The sequence below is a fragment of the Lissotriton helveticus genome, chromosome 12, assembly GCF_964261635.1.
Source record: "Lissotriton helveticus chromosome 12, aLisHel1.1, whole genome shotgun sequence".
In the NCBI taxonomy this organism is placed as follows: Eukaryota; Metazoa; Chordata; class Amphibia; order Caudata; family Salamandridae; genus Lissotriton; species Lissotriton helveticus.
The window spans coordinates 26,310,255-26,332,524 of record NC_136073.1 but is presented as its reverse complement, the minus strand read 5'-3'; the positions used below and the strand labels follow the sequence as shown (position 1 = coordinate 26,332,524).

The window sequence follows — 22,270 nt, the reverse complement described above, 5'->3', positions numbered from 1 at the left end:
CCCTGGTGAAGACTTCTGGTCTTTTTGTTTCTGCTCCCCACCCTTCTGGTCTGCCTTTTTCTGATCACCACCTTGGACCTGGTTTTTCTGCTTAACCCTGGTTCTGACCCATCTGTCTGCCTTCTTTCCCAATTCTTGGGGAGAGGTCAGATAGGGGATTTTGGGTACTGAGGTTTTGGCACACCCTAATTCACTGAGGTCCTAAGTCTCTATGCACAGTTCTGTGTAGGAACAGAATCCCTGCTACACCATCTCTATCAGGAGGAGCCCGTAACAGAGATGATGGATTCCTGGCACCACGCTGTGCCACCTGGGAAATAACAGAGTCAGGTTTAGGTTGTCCAATAAGACAGGCAGGAGAGTTAACGGAACCTTATATTTTTATCTAATTTTGGCAATACTGCAGGAACTGAATTTGGAGTCTTCATAACCTTCAATCCCTCCTGCCATATTGTAGCGACAGGATAATTTGTACTATTTGGACTGGTGGTGACCAATATCCACCGCCATCTCAGTATATAATCATGAATCCTTTATTTCTGACTTTATCTTACCAATTTACAAGGTTTGCCTATAGGCTTTGACATGATTCTATGTTTCTTTTGCCTCTTTTCAGGCCTAGAGGCCTAAACTAGAGAGACTCCATTTTATCTCTGCCCCGATTCTCCGAGGCGCTTGTAGGCCAGGGGGGGATGTTTTAGTTTCAGCTCGTTGTTCACTAGTTGGAAACCGGTGAGGACTGGTTCTTATCGAAGGAATGTGCTTATTCCCCGGGCTCCAGACGCAACAGCAGATGGCCACTGTGGAGTACGTAGAGGGCGCGGGGCTTGGCACAGGAATTCGGTGGGAGGCAGGCTGCTGGCTGGAAATTTCCATGAGGAGAGAGCTTTATATATTATTGAAGAGCAGTGAAGTGGAGTGATCAAATGGTTTTTGGAGAGGTTGGAATTATATCGTCAGTTGGTTCTTTGGTCAGTTGGTCTTCTGAGTTGGAGAGCGCAGTTGGAGCCAGTGGAGTGCAGAGACCATGAGGAACATCAGAAGTTGGCCCGTTGGTGATGGTGGCTTGGTGATGGAGAGAGTCCTGATTCAACCAGAGAGGGACAGAGAGTTGGACCTTTCTTAATAGGGTGAGGTGTAGTGTTTTCATGATATCTGTTCATAATCAATCACTTTTCTTTCAGCTCCTCATATGTGAGAATGTGTAGGTAATTGCTATTCTAGTAACAAAGATTCCTTCTTGTCATTCTATCATTGTGTAATAAAGAGACCCCAATGTGCATTAGTATAATTTGTATGTTTTCCTTTGGGAGGGAGCAAGTGGGCTTTTCTTAGCCAGGTGCTGATGTATAGAAGGATGGGTGATTCCCTTCTTATATGTAACTGGTGACAGTAAGGTGTACTGCTTCTGATCAAAGAATAACTGCAAATGCAATTCATATGTGATGCATTCTGTTGGGAAGGTCGTGACCCTTGTCCATGTGAGGGAAATCGGCTCCCAATGGTAATGTCCAAATTATTGTGATTGCCGGAAGGCGTAGGGAATTATTGTGATTGCCGGAAGGCGTAGGAATCGTGCAGAGTGCACGTTGTGTATTGTGATTGCCGGTAGGCGTAGGGATTGAGCAGAGTGCACGTTGTGTTCTTGTTGTGTTCACCAGAAGGTGTTGTTCGCACAGTGGTGCGTTGCTTGCCAGAGGGCATTGAGTCTTGTTGCATTTTTATATATATATATCTCCCAGGGCTGTGGTTTCAGATCGGCTGTATCTTTTTGTTGTGTATGTGTGGTTATTTGTCATTTTCCCCATTCTCAGGTAGGTATTTTAGGTGTTGTGTTCTATAGGGCCTGAGGATGGTGTTGGTACGTGGCGGCTGGGTGTGCTATAATTACTAAGCTGATAACTTGGTCCAAAAATCCGGTCGCTACACATATGAAGTCAATAATCGGTATCACTCTGACCAGTTTCCTAGTTTGTTCCTTAAAATAATATAGGAAACAGTCATCCTGCTTGGTTACCATAGAAAGTTGGAACCTTTTCGCCACCCTTTCGATAAGAACATGGAAACCTACTATATCTGCAGGTGGTGAGTCTTTAAGAGGGGGAGTGGAAGGTAATGGTGTTTGAATTTGTTAGTCATCCCATTCATTTGGAAGGAATCCCTCATCCATCTCCCTCTTCCCTCTCTTCATCCGTAGTGAGAGTGACTTCCGGATGTTGAGACACTGTGGCCACAGCAGGTATGCGAGTTCCATCTTAAGGCCAATGGCCAAACAGAACTGTACAAATCAATCAATCAGAGAAGCACTCCTCTTTTTGATCAAAAGTTAAAACCTCTACTCTCTGTTCCTGTCGGAGCGTGCTTCAGTGGTGGCACATTTTGTCTAAAGCCAATACAAGTCACTAAGACCTGACCTCTGTGCACTGTTGCAATGGCTATTTCCATCAAACATTTTACACAGTACATAAGAATGTTTTCTTCAAAAGTTATAATTCTTAACACTTAAACTTTAAATGAACAAAAACAACATTCTCAATAGCTTTTCTATCAGCTTCACTTTATGAAAATAATGATTATTCACACATTATATACATGAAAATGTTTTCAATATGAAGAATTCGGAAGTCATCCCAATCTTTTCACAGAATGCCCAATGCATTTCGGGCCTGATTAGCCCTTCTTCGGGGGCCTTCAATCTACAAAATGCATGTAAATAAAGCTTTAGAATACACGAACCAACAACTTCAGCGCAACTTAAAAATAAATGCGTCTTTCTGTGCAAGCAGATACAAAACCACCACTTGTTTTTGCGAACTTATTCAAAATCACATGATTTATCCATGACAACATGGTCGGGAAAAAACTTGTGAAGTAATCAGATAAAATAAAATGAAACAAACATAACCAGTGATGTTCTGTGGCCCCTTCAACATCGTGTGAACTTTTCTCACAGTGAATTCAACTAAAATACCATATCTACACTTACTTATGCCAACTTGGATGATTCTCTGAGAATTTCCCTTACATTCTTGTTACATTTATCACACACCTGAAGTACAGATGAAAATATAGTCCTTATAAGCAAAAGTAGGTGAAAGGGCAACTTGCTTGGAGTATGTACTGCACTGCTACAAAATATGTCAGATGACCGATTTTTTTTTATTTTTTATAAGGTCGATCACTTTTTCAGTCTCAACAGACATGAATCGAATGGGCTGGTCTTTTGCTTTACAACAGTGAATGATGGTTTGCGTGGAAATATGGTTGTTTGTAGTTCTAGTGGGTTCATCGACACCCACAAACCTGTATGTGGACACTGTTATATAGTGCATGTTTTAGAAGCACAGAACGTTCCTGCTGGGCACAAGGGACAGAATCAAACTGAAAGGTGTCTGGAGTTTCCAGACTAAGACATTTAATAAAGGTTTAAAAATAAAAACAGGAATCCATTACAATTAAATTGTTTATTTAAATACCACAGGTTGTTATAAATATTTCAAATATGGTCTCCTGTGGAATCAACGCTTGTTTGCTCATTTACAGTAGTAACATTTACTGCTAAATAAGGACATAACTGTTTGGACACCCATGTTAAGAGACAACTCAATACTCTGCTCCCAGCAAAGTATTTAACTCACAGTGTTCCCTAGTCTTGTGGCTGAAACAGTTTTTCTGTCTAAGGAAAAGGCAAAAGACATGGAATCCAAGTACCTAGCAATACTATTCCAGTTCTTTCAATGTTCCCATGTATACTGTTCAACTCCCCGATAGGTTCCCAGTACTCCAAAGAAAAAGAACTTCTCGTTAGGGAATGCCTGACTTAACAGGAAGCAGAATTGTTCTAACGAGTCACGTAAGAGAAAACAAAACAATTTGTTAGTAAAAGCAATTGCCAGTGCACACCACAAAGGGGAATTGCCTAGAATGCATACTAAACCAGCATGGGGTCCACGAGATTATTTCCACTCGAAGACCAGCAATTACTACAAACTGCAGCAGTTTCATGTAAGAGTGCATTATGGTTTTATGGTGTAATAAAACACAAACCATGTATATTAAGAGGCCCCGTTTATGGTTCCACAAACTCAGTTACCGATAAAGTTCAAAAGAAGATTTTTTCACCAGTGCACTATTTGAGTTTGATAAAGGTCATTTTGTGCACAAGTCAAGCCAAACATTTCGTAAAGTCCAAGTACAAACTGGACAAAATGGCTTTACGGGCCAGTAGTTATGCAGCCAAGTTTCTACACAGAAAATCTGTGTTTTCACTATGTTGTTGGAAGAGCTCGGGTATAATCTGTGCTCATTTGGAGCCAAACAAAATAGCGTTGGCTCACTTTTTCCAGGCAACATGAACTGTCCAAAGTCCTTTAATCTTCAGCACAACTTGGTGTCCAAAGTTTAAAGTACAGATAGACAACTGAACCCGTGTCCAATAATATTTTATTAAAATCATATAGAATGATTACAAATACTACTATGCACAAACTATTTCTTGTAGTAGATGCATGGAAAACATGTAGAATCCGTCCACGGCTAACACTAAACGTTAAGCAACCAAAATGTATAAAACTTGACCTGGAAACAGACTTTAAAAACAGACTTAATACAACACGGATGCTTGAAGTCCTCAAGTCAGGAAACCTGCAAACTAAGATAAAAGAAGCCTGTCATTTTGTGTCAAGACATCAGATTTGCATTAATATTTCATGGACGTACATGTATTTAAAATTCAAACTGGTGCTCCAGTACCTGCAAACGCAGGAAACTTTTCTTCTTCAGAACGAAAGGGGTTACATGGCAAATAGGAAGCCTTTTGTCGCCCCACTGGTACAGTGCAGATACCCTAGTCTATTGCTTGGTATTAAAACCTGTAATGGTGCTGCACGTCTAGATTTCTTCCATTGTAGGGCGCGAAATGGTTATGCCTAGAGCAAATTCACATCAGGATAGTCTCAGTGACTCAAATACCCAAATTGAATAAATTCAGCTGCTGAGGGTGGAAATCCCACGACCTGTGCGCCACTGCCGATTCAGCCTGTTCCCAGCATTTCAAAATTAGAAGAATATGCATGTCAAATTCAACGAATTCAACAGCCAGTATCTCCAAAGGTCTTGGCAAAAATCTAGAATCTGTGTTCTATGTTGAACTGGCATGCAAGTTAAGAATAAACTGAAGCCACCAATTAACGGTTGCTCTACGAGCAGAAACCAGCTACAGGGATGAAGATGTGCTCTGCTGGAAATGACAGTAGTAAACTGGCCTTCTGTCTCCCCAGGACCATCCTCTATGTGCAAGCCCATGGCAATCAGGCCCCCAACACCCTCCAACAAGAGGATCCACTAGAACGAAGAGTGAACGGAAAGTTTGTAACACTGGGCCAATCTGAAGAGCCAAGTTTTGGGCATGTGGCAGCACGAGGACTATTCTTTTAGGGGGTGAAGGTACCCACGATTCAATTAGTAAATGACAGAATTGCCTAGCAATTTAGAAGGCCCCATTGTGCCTGTAAAACGTGGCTAAAAGGAAAAGATAAAACATTTACTCCAGGGGGTTACTAGAAACCATGGTGGCACTTCTAATGAGCAAGGTACTAGAAGTACTAAGTTATAGGAATGGTGAACAGCACAAAAAAAATGGATTGAGGAACTTCATTCACTGAAGACTTTTCCAAACATTTGCAGTTGCATGTCGGAGCACCTTTAGAGCAAAGGTTAGAAGAGCCAGTGAAAGGGTAAAGAAACTCTAAATGAATGTTACATTGAGAGACCGGTACAAGTGGCTGCTTCAGATAAATATCAAAAGGGCTGTCATCCACTCTTGGCTAGTACTCGTGCCCATCTACAGGTTGCCCAGGAAACTACTAGGTATCCAATTTGTCAAGTCTAGTATCAAGTACTGCAGCAATGCCACTAAACAGTGTTAAAATAAAACAAACATTAGTTGAGGTCCTCTCTACATAAAAAATTTAGGTAAATATTCCTGTTTTTTATTCAAATTATTATCGTTTTCATCAATTATTATATTTTATTTTGATGATTGTTTTTTCTCTCCCCTGACTTAGATCAAGGTGCACAACCCATGGATGGTGCACCTATGCAATTCTATTTCAAGTACATAATTGAATCTATTTTTTTTTATTGACGAATAACTATGGGTAAGCCTTATTTATCGGGCAATTTATATAGTTCAGTCCAAATAGGCACGCTGCGGTAAATTAGAAATATGTTTACAACCATAAAGCAGGGACTGCGCATAGAGTTTCAATCTAATGTAGCCAAATATTGATTAGAGAATGGAACATATTAGATACGAAGTTCTTAGACAGGTTTTTCTCCTTTTCCCTATAGTAAAACCCTAAGCCCAGTTGCATTATTCCTCTGGAGGATACAGATAATATTTAGACCTCCAATTGCTGTTGCACTATAAACGTGAGTCTTTCCCTTTTGAATTACGAACCGTATAACTGAGATATGCAGATGACCAACTATTAGATCTGCTCTCCCTCTCTTCTTTTGAAACTGTTTACATTTATCATTTCGGTTGTCTTATATAATCCTTCTCCACTTACTTTTGCATCTAGTTCTGAATTTTTCACTGCGAACAGACTTCCTCGACCGGATCCATACTGTACGTTCACATCACCCAACTTTGGCCACCTAATCTTGGTAGGTATGCACGTAAAAAATCTGAACTAAATGTTTTCAACTTCCCGTTGGCAACCTCAATCTATATTTCACATGTCATGCTTATCGATCATTATTGTCCCAGGATTTGTTCTCCAACCTCATTTATAAGTTCATACTGTTTCTAAATGAACTCAAGGTGTGTAAATTTTCTGAAGTTGTCTAAATAATAGTTTATTAGGCTCCACTCATGTTTGATTTAGTTTTGGGAAATGTAGAAAACAGGTTCGCTCGTTTTGTAACTTTCAATATGAATGATTTGGTAAAGTTACTTGTTTTACAAACTTGTCACTATTGTTGCTCGCTTGAGTTATACAATAGTTCATGATTTTAATTGTTTGTCTTATGTGTCTTTTGTAAACACAGCCCTGAAGCAGTCCCACCAGGGACGAAACACGCCGGCTGTTCGTTTTCTACTGTTGAAAAATAAAAGATTCAAACAAACAAGACTTCTGGACATCACTGTTTGTGCCTGGACATTAAGATTATTGTTCTTGCACACGTGTAAATGTATGGTGCACCTGTGCTTTTTTTCAAAACATTAGTTACTTACCTGTAAACGAATAGTTTTCTTACCTGTCGGTGTAGTTTTGCAGCTTGAAGATCTTTCTGGATTCACTATGCTGTGCATTATTCCGCGGTCTTGTGGTTGGGTCCGGATTCGTAGTCTTTTCTTTGTTTTTTTTTTTTTTTTTTCTCTTTGCCCAGGTGGGCGTCGGCGTCACACCCCCTTTGGGTGTATTTCCGGTGACGTCGGCATGCTTCCTGCGGAAGCTCCCACTCTTGGGCGCCATCTTCGGGTTCTTTTTTTCCGTGTTTCTTTCGTTTCCGAAGTAATGGCAATGTTCATCTTAGTTTGTATTTACCGCTTTGTACTTTCAAAGTCTATTCTTTAGTTAACCACCTCTTCTCTCTCCAGCCTCATCTTTCTGGCGGAGGTGGGTGGGTTCGCTAGTGAATCCAGAAAGATCTTCAAGCTGCAAAACTACACCGACAGGTAAGAAAACTATTCGTTTTGCAGCGTGAATCTTTCTGGATTCACTATGCTGTGCATAGATTTTGTAGCGGTTTCTCATCTCTGTGGCGGCTGGGTGGAAGATGAGCGTTGGGTGTTGAATATGTGCTGTAGCACCTTCTGTCCCACTTGAGCTTCCTTGTTCATTTGTATGTCCACACAGTAGTGCTTCGTGAACGTGTGTACCGAAGCCCATGTTGCCGCCAGGCATATGTCCTCTATGGGTGTGTTAGCCAGGAAGGCGATTGTAGCGCCCTTCTTCCTGGTGGAGTGGGCACGCGTCCCCTCAGCCAGTTCCTGTCCTGCCCGTTTGTGGCAGAGTTGGATTGTTTGTGCGATCCATCGTGCAATGGTCCTTTTGGTTACTGCTTTGCCCATGAAGCTGTTTGCGAAGGACACAAAAAACTGTTTCGTTTTCCTGTGCCCCTTTGTCCTTTCAATGTAGTGCATGACTGCCCTTCTGGCGTCCAGGGTGTGCAGAGCTCTCTCTGCGCTGGTTGTGGGTTTTTGGAAAAAACTCGGTATCTGTATCGACTGGTTCATGTGAAAATTGGATACCACCTTCGGCATGAAGTGTGGGTCAGTCCTCATCACAACTCTATCGTTGTGTATTTGTATGTATGGTTCTTGTAGCGTCAGCGCTTGAAGCTCGCTTACTCTGCGTAAGGACGTTATCGCAACCAGGAAGGCTGTTTTCATAGTTAGCATCTTTAGGGAGGCCTTGTGAAGTGGTTCAAAGGGCTCTTTCATGAGTTCCGTTAGGACTGTGTTCAAGTTCCATGCAGGTGGCGGCACCCGCTTGGGTGGTGCGATCCTTTTCGCTCCTTCTAGGAATCTCTTCACCACCTGTGATGTGAAGAAGCTCCTGCACGTTTCTCCCCTTGTGTAGGCTACTATCGCTGCCAAGTGAACTCTTAACGAGGATGAGCTAAGGTTCTTCTCCAGTAAGTGCGTCAGGTACCTTAGCACTGTGGAGTCCCTCTTCATCTTATTGTGGAGTCTTTCCTGTCTGCACCATATTGTGAATCTTTTCCATTTCGCAACGTAGCACTTTCGAGTGCTGGGCCTTCGTGCCTCCCGAAGTACCCTCAGGGTGCTTTCTGGTAGTCTCAAATGTGCGAACTCTATGTCCTCAGGAGCCACGCTACTAGGCTCATGCTCTCTGGCTCTGGATGCAGTACCTCTCCGTTCTGCATGGACAGTAGATCTTTCCTCCTGCTGAATCTGTGGGGTGCACACTGTGTCATCTCCATGATCTGCGAGTACCAGGTCTGCCTCGCCCACTGCGGTGCGACCAGTATCAGTGTCATGTTGCTCGCTCTGCATTTGCTCAGTACTCTGTGCATCAGTGGTATCGGGGGAAAGGCGTAGGCAAATGTCCTTGACCAATCTATCCATAGGGCATTCCCCAGTGTCCCCTCCTCGGGCTGCCTGGATGCGAAGTTTTGGCATTTTGCATTCTGGCGTGTGGCAAACAGGTCCACCGATGGTGTCCCCCACCTGTCGAACAGGTATCTTGTCTCCTGAGCATTGAGCTCCCACTCGTGGGATGCCGATGTCTGCCTGCTGAGCCAATCGGCTTGTATGTTGTCCTTCCCTGGTAGGTGTATGGCTAGCAGGTCTATCTTGAGAGGGATGGCCCATCTCCATATCTCCTGCGCCAGCGTTGAAAGCGGTGCGGACTGTGTGCCCCCCTGCTTGTTGATGTAGAACATCGCAGTGGTGTTGTCTGTTTGTATCAATACCTTGTGCTTGTACAGTCTTGTTTGAAAGGCCTTCAGTGCAAGGAAGATTGTCTTCAATTCTAAGTAATTGATGTGCTTTGTGGCATCCGTCGGTGCCCACAGTCCCCTCACCTTGAGCTCCTCCATGTGAGCGCCCCATCCCTTCAGGGATGCGTCTGTGGTGATGGTCACTGTTGGCGTTGGGGGCGTTAGAGGCTTTCCCCTTGCTATGTTCTCCATGGTCCACCATGTCATCTCCTTCTGCACTGCGTGCGTTACAACCACTAGATCCTCCCAACTGCCTGTAGCTTGTGACCATTGCTCCTGTAGCCATTCTTGAATGGGTCTCATGTGGAGTCGTACATTCGGTACCAGGTGGATGCATGATGCCATCATCCCCATGATCTTGCTCGCCGTCCTCACTGTCCGAGCTTGTCCCTTCCGGTAGAGGCGAGTTTCCTTCACCAGCGCCCTCGCCCTCTTCTCGCTGGGGAACACCTTGCCCTGTAAGGTGTTGATCTGTGCTCCCAGGAAGATCTTCACTTGTTCCGGCTCCATTGATGATTTCTTCCAATGGATGGAGAACCCCAGGTTTATGAGCGTGCTGGTCACTGTATGTGCGTGCAGCTTGCATTTCTGGTATGAGTTTGCTTTCACCAGCCAGTCGTCCAGGTAAGGGTATACATGTATCCCCTGCCTTCTTAGGTGCGCCGCGACTGCTGCGAGGCACTTTGTGAAAACTCTTGGTGCCGATTTTAGACCGAAGGCCAGTGTCGTGAACTGGTAGTGGCTTTCTCCGACGGTGAACCTGAGCATGTGCTTGTGCTTCCTGTTCATTGGGATGTGCAGGTATGCGTCTTTGAGGTCTATAGTGACCATGAAGTCCCCGGTCTGCAACTGTGGGAGCACCTCTTGCAGGGAGGTCATTTTGAATTTTTGCGTTCTTATGAATCGGTTCACGAACCGTAAATCGAGAATGGGCCTCATTGTCTCGTCTACTTTTGGTACCAGGAAGTATGTTGAGTATACTCCTGTGTTTCTTTCCTTGAAGGGTACCCTTTCTATGGCCTGCTTCCGCAGGAGTTCTTTTGCTTCTTCCTGAAGGCACTGCAGCTGCTTGTTTGCTAGCGGCTTTCTTCTTGGTTTTCTGCTTGTTGGCCTCGCCTCCAACTCTATGCAGTATCCGAATTGGATAATGTTGAGGATCCATTTGTCTGATGTGATTCCTCTCCACTCCTGGAGGTGGAATCTTAATCTCCCTCCCACTGGTGTCCTGTGGTCGTGGGTGTCTAGTTTGTCTTGACCCATCTGTACGTGCTGCCCCCTGGGATCTTTTTTGTGGGTGGGCACACGGATTTTTTCGAAGTCACTTGGAGGTGGGCTGCTGGCCCCCTCTTCTATTTTGTCCTCGTCCATTTCTCCCTCGAAAGGACTGGCCTCTTTGTTGGTACTGCCAGGGCTGTTTCTGATGGCCCTGCTGACCCTGCGAGTCTGCCTGGTGCGTTTGCTGGAAAGCCTGGTGTGAAGTACCTGGCTGGTTTCCGCCTCTTCCGCCGGGCCTCCGTGACGGGGTGCCCCTCTTGTTCCCTCTGAACTGCAATGCTCCCATGGATCTTGCTGTTTCGTTATCCTTCTTTTAAGTTGGCTGAGTTGCTCATCAACTGTTTGTCCGAAAAGCGTACTGCCGTTGAACGGGGTGTTCAGGATGCTGTGTTGCACCTCCGGTTTGAAACCGGATATCCTGAGCCAGGCGTGTCTCCTTTCCGTGACGCCCATCATCATGAGCCTGCTGGCCGTGTCTGCCCCATCCAGAGCCGTCTTTAGGCAAGAATTTGCAGCATTCTTCCCCTCTTCAATTAGCTTTTCGGCTTTCTGCTTGGCATCCTGGGGCAAGTCCTTCACCAACTGTCCCAGTCCCTCCATGATTTGGTACATGTGTCTGTTCACCAGGGCGTTGGAATTAGCCATGCGCCAGTGGGTCGCGGCATTCCGTTCGATCCTTCTGCCCACCAGATCCATCCTTTTGCTCTCCTTATCCGGTGGCGGGCCCGAGGTAGTGGGTACGTTAGCCCTCCTCCTTGCTGTGGCCGTGATAATGGAGTCTGCGGAGACCGTGCCCTGAATGTAGGCCGGGTCCTTTGCGGCATGCTTGTACTTCTTCTCAGTTCTGGGAGTCACTGCCTTGCATGTTGCGGGCTCCCTGAAAGCTTCCTTCCCCTGAGCCAAGACGCTCTCGAGCATCGGGAGGAACTGGCTCCTCGTTTGTGTTGGGAGCAATGTTTCCAGAAGAAAGTCTGCTTTCTGCTTCTCTTCGTCGAGCTTGAGCTTGAAAGCTGCTGCGGCAGATTGTATCACCGCGTTGTAGGCCCCGATGTCGTCCGGCGGCGAGGGCCTCGAGGGGTAGGTGTCGACCACCTCCTCCGGGCTGTCGGTCTCGACATCGATGTAATCCACATCCTGAAGGTCATAGGGCGCTGACTCTGTGTCTGTCCTGCCCTCATCTTCCTCCCCATAGCTGTAGCTCTCGTGGGGATTCTCGTACTCCTCCTGGTCGTCGAACACCTCGACGTCCCGGTCTTGCTCGGTGGCTTCTGCGACCTCCTCTTCTTCCTCCTCGACCGCCTCCAGCACTGGTGGCTTGGTCTTGAGAGGGATCGTGAAGGCCTTCATCCTTGCGTCGAAATCTTTTTTCCGCTGCATGAAGTTCTCCATTTCTGCCTCGAGGCGCCTTCTTTTCTTTTCCATCTCGGCCGCGTGTTCCGCGTCGGATGGTTCCGCCGGTCTCTTCGACGGATGGCTCGTCGCCGTGCCTCTCGGAGTCGAAGTTTTCGACGTCGAACCGGATATCGGGTCTCTGGTCGTCGTCGACAGTTTCGGGTCTTTCTCCCTCGTCGATCGATCCTTTTCGGGGACGATTTTCGACGTCTTCTGCTGATCAGCAGCTCTCGGCGCCGGGGACTCCTTCTCTGAGGATCCGCTGGGCCTGGGAGTAGTCGCGGACGCCGCCTTTTTTGGCGTCGGCGCTTTCGGGGTCTTGCCCTCGATTTTTCGAGACTCAGAGTCTCTCGGGTTCTTGGGGGCCGAAGAGTCTCCTACCTTGTCAGAAGTCTTCGTGTAATCGGTCTCTACGACCGTGTAGCAGTCGTCTTCGGCGGCAGCGTTGTCTTCTTCCTCGGAGGACATCCCCAGCTCGTAGAGCGACGGGGTCGGGGCCTTCCCCTGCAGGGTGGCGTGTGCTACCCTCTGCCTCTCTCTCACACGAAGGGTCTTCGGGGTGAAGGCGGAACAGGCGTTGCAGTCTCCGCTTTCGTGGTCCACCGGTAGGCAAAGGTTGCATACCGGGTGCTGGTCTTTCTGCGCGTACTTGTGGTGGCAGTTCCGGCAGAACTTGAACGGCGTGTTGTCCATCCTCGAGCGTCCAGGGCCTCTCTGGTCGCGTGTTAGTCGACGGTCGTCGAAGATCTGGATGGAAAACGCCTTATCTTTGCTTGTCTTTCGTCGGTGAAGTCCCCTGGAGTCTTCAGGTGACTTCTCCTCGTCTTTTCTGTATTTTCTTTCTTCCTTCTCCAAAAATGTCTGGAGCCCAAACGGGAACGATCCAGACCCGACCGCGGAAAAAAAGAATCTGAAGATGGCGCCCAAGAGTGGGAGCTTCCGCAGGAAGCATGCCGACGTCACCGGAAATACACCCAAAGGGGGTGTGACGCCGACGCCCACCTGGGCAAAGAGAAAAAAAAAAAAAAAAAACAAAGAAAAGACTACGAATCCGGACCCAACCACAAGACCGCGGAATAATGCACAGCATAGTGAATCCAGAAAGATTCACGCTGCAAAACTGTGGTTCTCCAGTATTGGTGTCTTTCTTGTATTCACATGCTTGAATATTCCCCGTCGTCGAAGTGGGAGTCCCACGGTACATAAAATAGTAGTTTTATACATATACACATATATACACACACATATACATATACATATATATATATATATACATATACATATACATATACATATACATATACATATATATATATATACACACACACACACATATAGAAAATTATCGTAATGATACATATACATAAAATGTAATATATATTTAAAGCATAGAAATAAAGGTAGAAGTACCATAGAACTGAAAAGGCCCATAGAAGCCTTAAAGGGAGAATTCACTTTAGTAGCATATCAGAGCCATTGTAATAGTCCACATTCCAGCCAATCAGGCAGCAGCACCTTCTAGAACCTTATCCTCAGAAGCTCAGGTCCTCAGATTTTCGTAGCACCAAAGTGAACCGTAGTGCATGAGGAGAATAGAGCCTCTGAGGGGAGGAAGGGTGGGTCGCATGTGAATCTATGAAAGACCCCAATACTGGAGAACCACGGTTTACAGGTAAGTAACTTTTGTTCTTCTCCAGTATTAGGGGTGTCTTTCATAGATTCACATGCTTGAATAAGAATAGAAAGCAGTAAACAGTCATAGAAGGTAGTGTAACACCAGAGTAAATAAAGGCAGGGCAAATATGAACATAGCATACATTTAGACATATGGCAAAAAACCTTTTATGACTGGAGGCGGGAAGCAACAGAGGCTCACCTTATTGGAAAAGATTCCGTAGCACCGCCTGGCCCACAGCAGGGTCTGCAGCGTCCGCAGACTCCAGACAGTAGTGCCTCGTAAACGTGTGTCTGTTTGACCACGTAGCAGCTCTGCAGATTTGCCGCAGAGGCACTCCGGCAAAGAGGGCGGTAGATGATGCCACGGCCCTTGTTGAGTGCTCTCACCGGAGCAGAAAGAGGCTTTCCAGCCTGCTGATGGCAGTAAGAGATGGCAGAAGAAATCAATCTAGTAATGGATTGTTTCGTGACTGGCTTACCCTTGGATATCTGGCCATAGGCCACAAAGAGCTGTTCTGATTTTCAAAAAGGGGCGGTGCGCTGAATGTAGAATTTCAAGCAACGGTTCAAGTCCAAGGAATGGAGAGAACGCTCCGCGGGAGACTGAGGATTTGGGAAGAATGTCCTGAGAATGACAGGCTCATTTAGATGGAAATCCGTAGGAACTTTGGGGATAAATTTAGGATTTGTCCTTAAAGTGACAGCGTCCTTGGAAAATTGGATAAAAGGAGGCATGATAGTGAATGCTTGAATGTCACTTACTCGCCTGGAGGAGGTGAGTGCGAGTAGAAGAGCCACTTTCCACGAAAGGAATTTTAAGTCCGCTGAATGGATGGGCTCAAAAGGAGGCAAGAGGAGCTGTGATAGGACCAAATTTAGGCGCCAAGCAGGCGGCGAGCGACGTATGGGCGGAAACATTCGAAAGAGGCCCCTGAAGAACTGCCGGATGATTCGAAAGCAATAGAGTGATGTGGATCCATCATGACGAAAGCAAGAAATCGCTGCCATAAAGACTTTTAGAGTGGAATGCGAAAGTCCTGATCTTGCCAGAGACAAGAAAAAAGGCAGGATTTGTTCCGGTTTGGCATGCATCGGATCAAGGGCCTTATTCCGGCACCAGACACAGAAACGCTTCCATTTTAATTGATACGTTTTAATGGTGGATGGAGCACGTGCATGAGCCAGCACTTCCCTGCAGGCCGGGTCAATGGTTAAACGTGCAAACTCATTGTGCTCAGGTTCCAGGCATGCAGTTGGAGATATGCCTGATCCGGATGTCCCTGGTTGATCGTGAGCAGGTGAGGCAGAGGGTGAAGACGAATCGGATCGCACTGGGAGAATAGGAGGAGATCCGTGAACCACGGGCAACGCGGCCACTTGGGCGCAATCAGTATGACACGACAGGATTGAAGCCTCATCTTGTGCAACAGGCGTGGAAGGAGAGGGAGCGGAGGAAAAGCGTAAACGAATTCGTTCGACCAATTGATCGAAAACGTATTCCCGCTCGACTCTCTGTGGGGATGCCGACTTGCAAAGCATATGCATTTGCGGTTGGTCGGAGTCGCAAAAAGATCCATCTGTGGTTGGCCCCACTGATGAAAGATGTACTCCAGAGTTGGTTGATGGAGTTCCCACTCGCGATTGTCCGCATGTGACCTGCTGAGTGAATCTGCAAGGGCATTGGAAACACCCGGCACATGAACTGCTGTCAGGTGGACCTGATGGTGAATTGCCCATTCCCAGATTTCCTGCGCCTGTTTGGAGAGCAGAAGAGACCTGGTGCCGCCCTGTTTGTTGATGTAGTGCATGCTAGTGGTGTTGTCTGTCTGCACCAGCAGCGATTGGCATTGCACCAGTCTCCGGAAAGATTTTAAGGCAAGGAAGATGGCCAAGAGCTCTAGGCGATTTATGGGCCATGTGCAAGGGTAAAATTGAACGCCTTGTAGGCGAAGGAAAGCAGCGACCGGAGCCATGATCTTTGTGAAGAATCTCGGCGCTGAGCGAAGGTCGAAGGGCAACACCCTGAACTGGAAGTGCTTCGATCCGACAGTGAAGCGAAGATATTTTCTGTGTTTGTGGTGTATCGGCACATGAAAATATGCGTCTTGGAGGTCGATTGTGGAGAGGAACTCCCCGGGACTGAGGTACTGTAGAATATCCAGTAATGTTAACATTCAAAATGTTTGTGATTTGATAAATTTGTTGAGAGCTCGTAAGTCCAGAATGGGGCGCCACTCTCCCGATTTTTTTCTTGATTAGAAAAAGGTGGGAGTAAAAGCCCCTGCTCTGTTGTGCTCGGGGAACCACTTCGACTGCTCCTTTTAATATCATGATTTTGACCTGAGCCAACAGTTCTTTCAGATGGGCGGGGGGCGGGCCAGAGGGTGGGCGGGAGGGTGGAAATTTTGTAAATTCGAGAACGTGTCCTTTTAAGATGACGTCTAGGACCCAACGATCCGAAGTGATATTCGACAAATTATAAAAGTTTTGGGAGATTCAACCTCCAATTTTCAGAGTCGGAGAACACTTTAGTCTGAAGACGTTACTGCTTTTTAGGGGTGGAACCACCTCTGTAGTTGCTTTTTTTCCGATATGGTCTAGAATCGGATTGGCGATTTTGAGACTGGTAATTGTATCTCTGCTTGTTGTCGCCATAGGAACGATACTGGGAGGAGCCACGAAAAGTGTAAGTTGCCATGGCCACGTGCTCCCCGAAAAGGCCGTTTTCTTTATTGGAGAGTTCCTAAGGCACGTGCAGTGTCTGTGTCCTTCTTAATGGATTCCAAGGCATCATCGACATGCTTGCCAAAAAGAGAATCCCCATCATACGGCAATTCAAGAATTCTGGCTTGGACTTATGGGCTAAAAGCCGTAGATTTAAGCCAGCCTTGGCGTCTTAATACAGCAGCACCTGCAAGTTGTCTAAATTCTGTTGAGGAGATGTCGACAGCACAATCGATAATCTCCGAAGAGATTTTCTCTCCTTCCTGGACTATCTTTTGGGCCTCAGCTTGGAAGGAATCTGGAAGCTGGGCAACCAAAGCTGCAATTTCTGACCACATTTGACGGTCATATCTGCCAAGGATGGCTAAAGAGTTTGCTGCTCTGACCGTAGTGGCAGCCATGGTGGTAAATTTCTTACCAATTGAGTCCAATCGGCGCCCTTCCTGGTCCGGAAGAGAAGTGAGTGGAGTGGCTGGATTACGCGACCGCTTCTGGGCTGCCTGTGTGATGACCGAGTCCGCCTTAGGATGAGAAATAAGGGATGCTGGTGAGTCCGCAGGCGCCTTGTATTTTTTGTCAAGACGTGGTAGCACAGCAGGGATTGAATTTGGCCGCTCCATTAGTTTAACCCCTTCGACGCTCATGACGAGCTGGGCTCGTCATGCAGTAGCCTCCTGCTACGCTGATGACGAGCCCAGCTCGTCATGAATAGTGGTATCTGTAGAATCCCAGCACAGGAGAAAAATCCCCATAGCGTTCAAGGTGTTAAGACCCTCTTGCCAGATGAAATCAATAATTGGGATGGTATGAGTTTGTTTCAGAGGTTGGTCTTTGAAATCATAGAGAAAGCAATCATGGAAACGCTGGGCAGCGCGTACCATAAGATTGTGGAAGCTTCCAATGTCCACAGGAGGGGAGGCCAAGGGTGATGCCAGTGCTGTAGACGGCGTTTGGGCTCTATAATTATCCCAATCAGTGAGGATGCCATCGTCATCCTGATCTGTGTCTGGATGAGCGTCATCATCATTATCAGTATCTGGCTGTGGATGAACTGGTGATCTCGGCGGTGCAACAGGTGTTGGCACTGGCGCTGGTGCCGAAGGGTGTGGAGCAGGTGAAGTAGGCGCAGATGGAGGGAACCTACGATTGTAATCGTCTAGCATATGTTTCAGGTTGGACACCAAAGACAACGGTATTTGTGTCATCGGTTCCTCATGTATATCAAAGTGATCATCGTGGACTGGAAAAAGAGCACCTCCGTCATCCATATCCTCATCATCATAGTCTTGCCATTTTATATTGAGTTCTCAAGGACTGGACGCTGGACGAAAGACGTCATCCACATAGGAACCATCATTAGAATTCTCTTCAACGGACTCCAATATTTGCGCTGGAAGACTAGTCCCACTTCTAATAGGACTCAAGTCCATTGGAACCAGGCGTTTGACCACTGACGCTGTCACCACTGTGAAAGTAGTCGCCGTAGCAAGTGGATGGTGTGTTGTCGACGAGACGACAGCGGATAGTTTTATTATAGCAGGGCTCACTGTGGATGGATTTGGAACCGTAGACGGTACCAATTTTCCTTTAGCTTTAGTCGACTTTGATTTTTGTGCCGTCTACGGAGTTGTAGACTTAGAAGAAGCCATCGTCACTATATCTGCAGTTGACGAAGGTGTAATCATCGGTGTAGTCTGCACCGTCGACGGGTTTGTCACCGTCGATGGTGGTTTCATTGTTGACAAAGAAGGGACCTTTGTCGAGGACGGACGCGTCGACGAGGAACGCATCGACGATGTTTTTGTCGACGAATGCTTCTTAACCAGAGGCGTCGACGAGGTTGCTTTGATGGCCGTCGACGAGATTTTAACAATGGATGCGATTGGCCTCACCTCTTGAAGCACCGTCGACGAAGAGGATGTCGTCGTCGTTGTCTTAGTTGACATTGAAAATGTCGTCGACATGGTTGGCACAGCGGCGACGGACCTCGTAGTCGTCAACGGACGCGTCAATCGACGAGCTGGCGCTCGTTTTAGATGACGAGGGCACAGCTTGGGACTGCGACGCCAGAGATCCATGTCCCGTAGGCGTACATGTTGGCAGATCCCGTGGGGAGACAGTTTTAGAGGTGTCGACAAGCTTCTTCTTTTTCAGGAAAGGAGAAGGCATCTCAGTCTCTGACCCACACTTAAGAGAAGCTTTAGAATGGAATGAAGATACGCTCTCCATATCAGACACAAGGTGTTCAGATGTCTTCAACTTCTGTAGCCACAGAAGGAGACGGGCCTCTCGATCCTTCAAAGTCTTGGACGAGAAAGTCCTGCAGAACTTGCAGTTCCTCACCTCATGATCCGAGTAGACAGTAAATGCACTTACTGTGAGGATCTTCATGAAAAAGGCGAAGCTTTCCACAAGAGGAACAAGGTCTGAATAAAGATTTTTTATTTGTAGACATATTGTAGAGTTGAGAAGCAATTTGAAGTAGAAAACTGAGCAGAGCTCAGGGAGACTCCCTTCACACGACGTGCGGTAGAAAATCTGAGGACCTGAGCTTCTGAGGAGAAGGTTCTAGAGGGTGCTGCTGCCTGATTGGCTGGAATGTGGACTATTACAATGACTCTGATATGCTACTAAAGTGAATTCTCCCTTTAAGGCTTCTATGGGCCTTTTCAGTTCTATAGCACTTCTACCTTTATTTCTATGCTTTAAATGGAATATGCTACTTACCAGTATGCATCTGTTCTTGGCATAGAGGGCTGCAGAGTGGTACATTTATGAATAGATCGCCATCTGGTGTTGGGCTCGGATGATTGCACTTTGTTTTTCTTCTGGAGAAGTCTTTGTCGTCATAGGTGACTCCTCCTCTCGGTGTTAGTGCGCATGGGCATCGGCTCCATCCTTAGATTGTTTTGCCATAGTAGGGTTAGATGGAGTAGTGTAGTGTAGTACATAAAGATATGCCCATGTAAATGTATCTAAATAAGATAATGTTGGGACAGACACAGGTTTCCGGGGAGGCAGGGAGGGCATGTACCACTCTGCAGCCCTCTATGCCAAGAACAGATGCATACTGGTAAGTAGCATATTCCGTTCGAGGCATATGGGCTGCAGATGGTACATTTATGAATAGATTGTACAGCAGTTACCTCCCTAGCGGTGGTCACCAGTGTCTGTCGCAACTGTCTGAAATAGAGTTTTTAATACAGCTTGGCCCACTCTGGCTTGTTGTGCAGCCTGTACATCAACACAGTAGTGCTTTGTGAATGTATGTGGTGTAGACCAAGTTGCTGCTCTACATATGTCATCTAGGGGAATGTTCCCTAAGAATGCCATAGATGCTCCTAGTTTTCTTGTGGAATGAGCTCTAGGAGGAACAGTTAATGTTCTCTTTGCTTTAATGTAACATATTTGTATACATCTTACAATCCATCTTGCGATGCCTGCTTTAGAGATAGGATTGCCCTTATGTGTTGGGGAAAATGCTACAAATAGTTGTTTAGTTTTCCTGAAGTCTTGTGTTCTTTCTATGTAGTATGAAATGGCTCTTTTAACATCTAGTGTATGTAGAGCCCTTTCTGCCACCGTCTGTGGCTTTGGAAAGAAGACTGGTAATTCCACTGGCTGATTGATGTGGAATGCTGAAATTACTTTAGGCAAGAACTTTGGGTTTGTTCTAAGAACCACTTTATTCTGGTGTATCTGTAGGAATGGTTCTTGTATTGTTAATGCCTGTAACTCGCTTACTCTTCTGAGTGAGGTAATGGCTATAAGGAATGCCACCTTCCATGTAAGGAATTGTATTTCGCACCTATGCATAGGTTCGAAGGGTGGCCCCATTAGTCTGGTGAGTACTACGTTGAGGTTCCAGACTGGGGAAGGTGGTAATCTTGGTGGAATGACTCTTTTAAGACCTTCCATGAATGCTTTTATCGCTGGTACTCTGAACAGTGATATGCGCTGCCTATTTTGTAGGTATGCTGCTATAGCTGCTAGATGTACTCTGATAGATGTGTACGCTAGATTACATTGCTGTAAGTGTAACAAGTAGCAAATAATCTCCCTTGTTGATACGTCTAGAGGGTTGATATTGTTATTAGTGCAGTGTATAGCAAACCTCTTCCACTTAGCTGCATAGCATGCTCTGGTGGTTGGACGTCTCGCTTGTTTGATTATTTCCATGCAATTTGGGGGGAGATCTAAGTACCCAAATTCTAGGATTTCAGGAGCCAGATCGCTAAGTTCAATTGAGTTGGATCTGGGTGCATTATCTCTCCATGGTTCTGTGTAAGGTGCATGGGTAGAATTCGTAGCTTTTGATGTGGCACTTGTGAGAGTTGCAGGAGCGTGGTGAACCACGGCTGTCTTGCCCACGTGGGTGCTACTAGTATCATGGTCATTGAATGTTGTTGCAGTTTCCTGACCACTAATGGGATTAGTGGGAGAGGGGGAAAAGCGTATGCAAATTTGTTGGACCAATTTATCCATAACGCATTGCCCTGCGACAGGTGATGTGGGTACCTGGACGCGAAGCTTTGGCATTTTGCGTTCTGATGAGTGGCAAATAGGTCTATCTCTGGTTGTCCCCATCTTTGGAAGAATGGCTGCAGTATTTGTTGGTGCAGTTCCCATTCGTGTATTTGTTCCGACTGTCTGCTTAAGATGTCTGCTATCTGGTTTTGAACTCCTGGTAGGTGTTCTGCTAACAGATAGATGTTTTGAGGAATGGCCCATCTCCAAATCTCCTGTGCTAGTCTGGATAATTGGAGAGAGTGCGTCCCCCCCTGTTTTTGAATATAATACATTGCTGTCATGGTGTCTGTTCTGATCAGGACTGCTTTGTGGATAACATGTATCTGAAAGGCTTTCAATGCTAGAAACACTGCCAGTAGTTCTAGATAGTTGATGTGCAGTGTTTTTTCCTGCACACTCCACCTTCCTTGTACTGTGTATTTGTCCATATGTGCTCCCCATCCGGTGAGCGATGCGTCTGCTGTTATTGTCACCTGTGGAATTGGCTCTAGGAACGACCGCCCCTTGGTAATGTTTGTTCTGTTCCACCACTTCAGAGCGTGGTGTGTGCGGTCGTCTACCAACACCAGATCCGTAATCTGTCCTTGAGCCTGATTCCACTGTGTCGCTAAGCATTCTTGTAGCGGACGCATTTGTAGTTTTGCATATGGTATTAGCAGTATGCAGGATGACATCATGCCTAGTAGCTGCATGAACACTCTTGCTGTTAGTGAGTGTTGTGGCTGAAATCTCTGAATGATTGTAAGCATTGCTTGGACTCTTATTGGGTTGGGGTACACTTTGGCTTTTTCTGTGTCTATGGTAGCCCCCAGATATTGTTGAACTTTGTTTGGTTGTAGGTGTGACTTTGTGTAGTTCACCGTGAACCCTAGCTGGTGTAGTAGCTGAATTGTCTTTTGTGTGTGTTGCAGACACTCCTCTTGCGACCTGGCTTTTATTAGCCAGTCGTCCAAGTATGGGAAGACATGAATTTGTTGTCTTCTTAGGTGAGCTGCTACCACTGCCAGGCATTTTGTGAACACCCTTGGTGCCGTCGTGACACCAAATGGGAGGACTTTGAACTGATAATGTTGTCCTTCTACCACAAACCTGAGGTATTTCCTGTGGGCTTTGTGAATAGGGATATGAAAGTAAGCGTCTTTTAGATCCAGTGTAGAAAGAAAGTCCCCTTTCTTCAGTAAAGGAAGTACTTGTTGGA

General features: G+C 46.2%; 1 protein-coding gene across 11 annotated transcripts in view; it reads right to left on the bottom strand.

Annotated features, from left to right (window-relative positions):
- The window catches only part of LOC144799137 (uncharacterized), a 234,288-nt gene that overhangs the window by 23,822 nt on the left and 188,196 nt on the right, over positions 1–22,270 (bottom strand). Inside the window, exon 22 of one of the 11 annotated variants that reach the window (XM_078670336.1) lies at positions 2,545–2,696. The exons of the other annotated variants lie outside the window; for them this stretch is intronic. The gene's annotated coding sequence lies outside the window, so the exon portion shown is untranslated. Of the gene's footprint in view, positions 1–2,544; positions 2,697–22,270 lie in introns of those variants that run through there. 11 annotated transcript variants of the gene reach the window in all.